The 7842-nt window shown below is 38.4% G+C and overlaps 1 protein-coding gene across 10 annotated transcripts in view; it reads right to left on the minus strand.

The window, feature by feature from the left end:
* The window catches only part of LOC107101225 (potassium voltage-gated channel subfamily C member 1-like), a 76041-nt gene extending 68475 nt beyond the window's left edge, over nt 1–7566 (minus strand). For 6 of the 10 annotated variants that reach the window (XR_001482070.1, XR_001482071.1, XM_015400048.1 and 3 more), the window contains exon 1: nt 6682–7565. The gene's annotated coding sequence lies outside the window, so the exon portion shown is untranslated. Of the gene's footprint in view, nt 1–6681 lie in introns of all 10 variants that reach the window. The other 4 variants (XM_015400051.1, XM_015400052.1, XM_015400045.1 and 1 more) reach the window with 2 other exon arrangements.
* Nucleotides 7567–7842: the final 276 nt, after the last annotated feature.

The raw sequence follows: 7842 nt of genomic DNA on the forward strand, positions 1-7842 counted from the left end.
TCTCACAAGGAAAAATGAATTGAAAAGTGGCAGAAAATGGTGTAATAGCGAAGGAAAGGTCATATTAATCCCTGAAAGAGATGCCGAAATAAGGGGGACAAGATAGTGTGTCATGTTGAGAAGGAGCTCTATTTTTAGACTCCGGGTAAATCTGAGCTAAAATCCCTCGGTGTTCAACTTTGAAGCCAGCTTCTTGGAGAATATGTGCTTAGAGCAGAGCACTTTAAGCCCTTCACCAGTTCCTCTCTTAGTCATTTAAACCTGCCTGCTCCTAATTAATGGCTCTACCCTGCCGATGTGATTAGGGCTGTGATGATCCGGCAGCGCAGTGATGCGGCTCGTGGGGCCCAGACAGAAAATGGCACATGGGGAAGAGTATTACTACACTCTTTCCTGACCTGTAACCTGCTAGACAATTAGATATTAAAGAGAGAACTTGGCAATTAGTTGCTGAAGGGGTGTAACAGTGGAAGGAAAGGCTTAATCTAAATGGATAGTTCAAGGTATCTGAATCAACTCAGAAGGTTAGATTCAATTAATATCTGCTGTAGATGTAGTAATTACATTTTGTTTACTTATATAGTACTGTATTGTACAGTATTGTTGTCCTAAGGCACTTTAAACAAACACACACACAAATATATATAACGCATTCAAGTCTGTTTTATTATACTGATTTGTAAATATATAAAAAAAATCCTGCTGGCTAAATTGAGTTACTGACTTTGTGGCAACCGCTTCTCCTGAACAAGAAAGTCTCAAATAATGTCATCTGTATTTGATCTTTTGTATTCAAATTTATATTTTCCCATTTTTTTAAACAAAAAAATCTAATTGCAGATGGTACTTTTACATAAAATAAAGAAAGGCATTATAATTATGCTCAGCCAGCAGGTGAAAAGAAATGCTTACAACAACATGGACATTAAAAAGAAGATTTCAGTATAACTAAACCGGTGTTAGGCTAAAGATACACGCAAAGCAGTTGCTACACTTTTTCTTTGACACATTTATACTTTCCTATCAATAATTAAAATTCTCAATCCATGCTGAAATGTTAGTCAAAGCAGATTTAGGAAAAAAAAGAAGGAAAAAAGTGCTTTACCGCTGTTACGGTTTCCACCATATTGAGCAGTTTTAAATTGGACTTTCATTCCGTTGCTATATAGAATCTTTTGGTCAATGTATAAAAAATAGAATTTTAAAAACTATGTGGGTATAAAATTTTAGTTTTAATGAATATAAGCTCTGTTTGCATATGCAGAAAATCTGCACTTCTGTGTACTGGCAAAAATCTAGTTTAGTATGGATAGGGGATTATTCCAGGTTAGCTGGATTAGATGAAGATGGTCACTAAAAGCCATATTAGTTCATAAACTTTTAAACTGTCTGAACAGCTGCAGTGGTATGTTATTAAAACATGGACTGCTGGTCATTAACAAGAAAAACTGAGGAAGGAGGCAATAATTCCAATAATGTACTTCACTGTCTGCGGAGAGGGAAGTCTGGGAGTCTCTGCTTAGTCTGCTGCCCCCGCGACCCGGTTCCGAATAACGACGACGAGTACGAGTACGAGTACTTCCTGTGTGAAACGTCCGAAAAACATAACCTGTCCGATGTTCATAGTCAGAATAATAGTCTAAACATAAAGTGATGTTAAAAGGGAAACACTTACAGGGCTTTAAAAGAACACTCCTTATGATCTTTACTTATTCCTTTCTTTAAGTCGGTGCTTTAAGTCTCTGACTCTTGTGTGCCCTTGTGTTTTAAAATAAATAACTAGTTGTAGCCCCCCTTACTCATCACTACACATTACTGAAACTGGCATACCATCCTAGAATGTAAGTCGATATACACACAGGATGCTCTGGATTACAGGGCTCTAGTAGGTTTGACCTTACTTGTTTATGCAGTTTCTTTGGAGTTTTAGAGCCAAAATGCCTTTGCCCAAATTACATTTTGTATTTCGCTTGTCCACGTGTTCGAACTAAAGAGGCAAAAATAGATTTGAATGTCTCTGCCACCTCTGCTTAAAACTCATTTCATTTTTAACTTAAACTGTTGAACAGGTTTCACTGAAAGCTTTACAATCTACCTTAAAGGAGTCATAGAATGCAAAACTAAGTTTACATTGTTATCAATGAATAATGTAGTTCAGCAGGTGAAATGGACATACAGAGAAGTTCAAACCCCGTCGACACCTCCTTTCTCTGTAAATCTCACCATGCTAAACTTCCAACATAAAACGGGCGAATCCAAACGAAGCCGCAAACTGACGTACACTCTGTGTTGAATTGTTTGGTTCTGGCCTGTACTTTTGTCATGCCCCGGGGGGATGGGTATAAAGTGTCGACTGCTGGGCCGCTGACTGGACATGACCCTAGCAGAGAGCCATGAGCCGCCTTCCTCAGCTGGAGGAAGGGGGCTGGGGGCCGGTAAGGCAGGCAGGGGAAAGCACGGGGCCGCATGTGTCCAGACTACCGTCACCAGGTCGGGTTCGGTCGCTCCGTCCCCCCACTGGCTCCCTGCACATGTCTGCCAGACCAGCCCCGGCGCTCGGGTCTGCTGCAGTGTAATCAAACAAAATACTGGACAATTTTGAAAAAAACCCTGGACATTTTTTTAGGTCTGAAAAGTAGGACATGTCCGGGAAAAAGAGTACGTCTGGTTACCCTACCATATCAACAATCTCAATGTTTCATTGAGTGAGTGCTTGTTGCTATGATGCGTCTTTGCTCTGCAGTTTCGCTCATTGTAAACCAACCAATCAGCGCACAGCTTATCTAAATATTGATGAGCATACCATAAAAGGATGAAAACCTGTCGTTTTATTCTAGGTCTTTTAACCAGGTTTGCATTAGGGCTCATAGAACAGCAAATATGCTATTTTCAGCCCAACCAATGTTACACACCCTATTCAGAGACATTAAAGACCAGCACCAAATACCCTATATAATCATTTTATGACCCCTTTAAGTCTCTGACTCTTGTGTGCCATTGCGTTTTGAAATAAATCCATAGATGTAGCCCCCCCTCACTCATCAATATACATTTCTGAAAGTTGCATACCACCCTAGAATGTAAGGCTACACTGGAAGGCTTTGAATTACAGGGCTCTTGTAGGTTTGACCTTCCTTATTTATGCAGTTTCTTTGGAGTTTTAAAGCCATAATGCCTTTGCCAAAATTACATTTTGTATTTCGCTATTCCACGTGTTCGAACTGAACAGGCAAAAATAGATTTGAATGTCTCCGCCACCTCTGCTTAAAAGCCCTGTCATTCTGACCTTAAACTGTTGAACAGGTTTCACTGAAAGCTTTACAATCTACCTTAATCTACCTTAACCCTAACCCTACAATGGAAATCCTTCCAACAGGCTTTAAACTCAGAAAATATCTATTTATACTAGAACAATAGCTCTAGTGCTTTATTTGTCATATTTGCTTGTGTATTCCTAAGGTTTTTTTTGTTTAAATTGTTGTCCTGTTCACCATGAAGTAATGCTGTTTGTATTTCCCTTGTGTTACCCTTGCAAAAGAGGCCTTTATCGTTTTACTGCTATAGGTGTTTTATCTTGTTAACTTAGGACAGAAAAAAAAATACATAAATATCAAAGTTACTCTCAGAGCATAATTTAAATAATTTTTGCCTGCCCTGATTCACATGTGGAAAAATAATTTGTCAGGCAGTTAATGACTGTAGTAAAAGGTTATAGGTAAGATCTAGGGCAGGGGTCTGCAGCACCGGAGCTGCAAGTAGCTCTTTGAAGCCTCTGCAAAGGCTCTTAACAGTGGCTAAAACTGATAAAGAGCCAAGTAAAGCTTTTTAATATAGTTTAACAACAAATACCATTCCTACAAGTTAAGCATGTTTTTAAAGAATATTTGATTTTAATTTCCATTACAGAATGACATTAAAGAATCAGAAATACGTTGTAGATCTACAATTCTTGTCATAAGTCTGGATCCTATCGAACAAAACCTAACATCAATGCTTCCTCTTAAAGAAACTTTTATGTTTTATCCTTTCTTTCAAAAAATACAAATAGCAAATTAGATGTTTGCTGTTTAAAATGGCAACATATTTCCTATTGCATATATATATATAGTTTTATTTAAAGGTCATGTAATATTTGCTGCACTAAACTACTTTTATTTAGCTGGGCTCAAGGTTAAATGGCTCTCTGGATTGGAAAGGTTTCGGACTCCTGGTCTAGGGTTAGATTTCGGAATAGGGACAGAATGCTAAATTACTCATGATCCAGCAAGGGGCTGACCTTGACAGCACTACAAAATGACCCCTGCAGTCAGACACTTCTCAAAGTAATACTTCACTTTTATCTCAAATAAATAGGGAGTGGTACAAAGGATTAATAAATTGTGTATCCCAAAAAGGTTGTGAGACTGAAGTTGTTTTAAGTCTATAGATGCTTGGTTTGTTTTTAGTCCCTTTTTTTGATTAATAGTCGTTAAAAGTCCAAGAGAGCCACCACTTTACAAAAAACCCTTCTTAAAAAATCCTGAGCTATGATGTTTAAGGAACAGTTCAGATTTTTTTAAATGAAGTTAAATTATCATCAGTCCTTCTCTGTCTTAGCTGCATCATGTAATAGTTTGTGGAAAAGTAAAGACTGGAAAAGGTTATCAATCAGGCAGACAGACTATTAGTTTTAAATAAATTATTTAATATATTTTTTTAAACCCAAGATGAAAATGTTTACATCTGGTTTTATAGTGATATTAACTTTTTCATTTTTTTTTTACAAGAGATCATCGTTAAAGTTTGAGCTTTAGGTTAGCTGCAGTATCAGTCTACCTAATGAGTTCACAGTGTGGAAAAGTGAAGTTAACATTTGGCTTTTGTGCAGGGCTGTCCCCGGTCGCAGCAGAATCTTATATAGTATGTTTCTGTGCTTCTCCAGGTCATGCAATTTTTTGTTTGGAAATTATCCTGACAAACTTGTAACCAGCCTGCTTCTTTCCCCGTGTAACAATTCCTTGTAACACAAAATATATTTACCAAAAATAACAACAAAGTTACCAGATGTATTTTCTAAAGGTGATTGATAACCGCGAATATAACCCTTGATCTCATCTCATTAATAACAATAGTTTGAGTTGTTTTTAAATGGATGTGCTGTTTGTCGTATTATGCTCCTTTGTTTTCTAAACCCCAGAGAACATCTGTCTACTTTAACAAAGGAAACTGTTAGTGATCAAACCTTTACAGATGTTTACTTCCAGAAACCTGGCCTACACATGTGTTGAGTGTACAGAAGCTAAACAGAGGAGATGTGGGAAGTAAATTGGAAATGAAGGAAGCTGGATTTTCTCAATCATGTAATCAGGACAGAGGTGTTGAAGTTCTGAGCTCTGAAGCCCATAGATGAGAGAGAAACCATCGGAGCCGAGAGGAGACGAGGGGTCCGAGGCAGAGACGCTCACAAACACAAGGCTCGATAGATGTGTAATTCAATCAAAGCTTCAAAAATAGATTTAAACAGCAGTGCCCTCCTTTTATAAGCCCCTCTTATTTACTCCACCAGTCACCCACTGCACACCAGTCTCTTTTTTTGCATTTAGTTTTTCTTTTTCCTCTTTGTGCAAAATTTGAAATGGGTGTTTTCTGGGTTACCCTGGACCTAAAAATAGTACCAGCAGTAGATTCATAATGCAGGACCAAGAGAGGGGCTGGGTAAGGTGACAGAGGGAGAGCAAATGGAGGAAAAGAGGCAGAGAGTTGCCATTAGAAGAAGAGCGCACTAGAGCCAGTTGGCAGAAGAGCTGTTATGAAACCGCATACTCTGTGTGTGAAACGCAGTGGAATGCAGATGGAGAAAACTGTCAGTGTACGATGGCATGTGCAGTGCCTAGAGCTTGTAGAGGGAAATAAAAAAAAAAGTCTAGACATTTAACATCCCGCCTCCCACCTCCATATCTTTCAGACTTCCTGGATGAGATCTCAGAGACCCTATGTCCTTCCTGTTCACCATCCTCTGCCTCCGTCCTCTGCATCCCTTCCTCACGTCTTCACCTATATCAAACCTTCATTTCAGGCCTTTACACTTCCCAGAAATTGACAGGATGTGATATAAAACAACGCACACACATACACAAACTGACATGCAAAGGAAAATGCATTCCTGATTGCATTCCTAATTGCATTCCTGCAAAAAGCACAAAGCCACACACACACACACACACAACATGAGAACTCGTGCAGGCAGAATGATGCAGGAGGGAATGCTTGCATGCACTCATTCCTCTCAGAGAGTCATGAAACTGCTCTGATCTAGTGGTGAAGATGGGGAAACACCCACCATTTGTGCAATGAGGGGTGAAATCTTTAAGCTTCATTTTAATGACAGTAGGAAATGAGAGGCAATTTTTTTTAATTATTATTTAAAAAATCGGGCTGATTGCATTAATAATTTTTCCAGGTAAAATTTACAATAAGTGCTTAAATTTACTCTACGTGCTTTTGGTCATTTTTTTAATCGGAACACACAATAGATGAATATATTTGGTGGGTATTCTAGACTTGTTGAATGTAGCGACGGCTCCAATTATCATCTTGTTTTTATTTCTACACTCCTGGATGAAAGAATACTCCGTTCCACAAAGCCACCAAGATAGAAACACACAGATATAAAGATACACACAGATACGGTTTAATACTCACTTGCTTTTGGCTCAGGTTCGTTTCGAGTGCGCGCAGAGACACGCACATCAAGCTTTAAAAAAAAAAAAAGGATCAATCAAAATGTAGATTTCTCTGTTTGATCGCTCTGCCTTATGCTTTCAGAGTCCAGTTTCTCGCAGGCATTCAGTTGATCTTTTTTAGGTGTTTTTTTCTCTCCAATCAAAATGAAATAGCGCGCATCTGTTGCTGGAAACCTCCTATTGATACCCGTTGTTATTATTGCCGGATGTTACTTATAGAGCTTATGGTCATGCTGATGATGGCACAGGGATGGAGTCTTTCGGATGAAATGAAGCAGAAGTCCCCCTCTTATATGTGCTATTTTCTCTCTCCCACCTCTTTGTTATTGCCAAAAAAGAAAAATAACTGCCAGCTTTTTTGTTGTTGTTTTTTCTTTTTTCTTTTTTTAACAGTGCCTCTCTATTTCTCTTTCTCTACGCTTCCAGGCGCAGGGTGTAGCTACCATTCAGGCTCTTCCTCTGTCTCCCCCCTCATCCAAATGTTTCAGATGAGATGCAGCCTGTAGACACCCCCCCTCTCTCTGTTCCTTTGGAGGAGCGTCACCTCATGCACTTTTTTTTTTTCTCAGACGGTACATGTGGGTGGATAACAGAGCAAGACAGAAAGGGTGGGAGGACCCTGGTGAATAGAGAGGCTAATGTTTTTCCCATCTGCCTTTTGAACTTCATTTATACATATGCAATAAAGCAGGAAAAAAAAAGACTGTGATGATTTGTATTTTTGTCTGAATTTTTTTCAACCCCCATTTCATCCCCACTTAGACTCGGTCTGCTCTGGACGCACAAACACCATTTTGTCTACAGGTTCCTGGCTTTGATTGTGGCTCTGGTGACATCAGTAGTCATGTGGCTTAAGAGGAGCAGGTGGATTCTATTAAAGAAGTGTAATAGCAATAAAATCAGTAAGATTAAAAAAATAAATAAATAAATCTGAAAATGCATTTTTACTGGTTCTTATTTTAAAGCTTTGACATATTTATTATATTATATTATATTTATATTATATAAAATCCCTGGATCTCTACATGTGCATTGCACCACTATACAATTCAAAATTAAAGAACATAAATAAACCATTAAGGCTAAATATAATAAATAACAAAAAGGAATGATAAATTAC

The sequence above is a fragment of the Cyprinodon variegatus genome, unplaced genomic scaffold, assembly GCF_000732505.1.
Source record: "Cyprinodon variegatus isolate N-32 unplaced genomic scaffold, C_variegatus-1.0 Scaffold1066, whole genome shotgun sequence".
NCBI classification, from domain to species: Eukaryota; Metazoa; Chordata; class Actinopteri; order Cyprinodontiformes; family Cyprinodontidae; genus Cyprinodon; species Cyprinodon variegatus.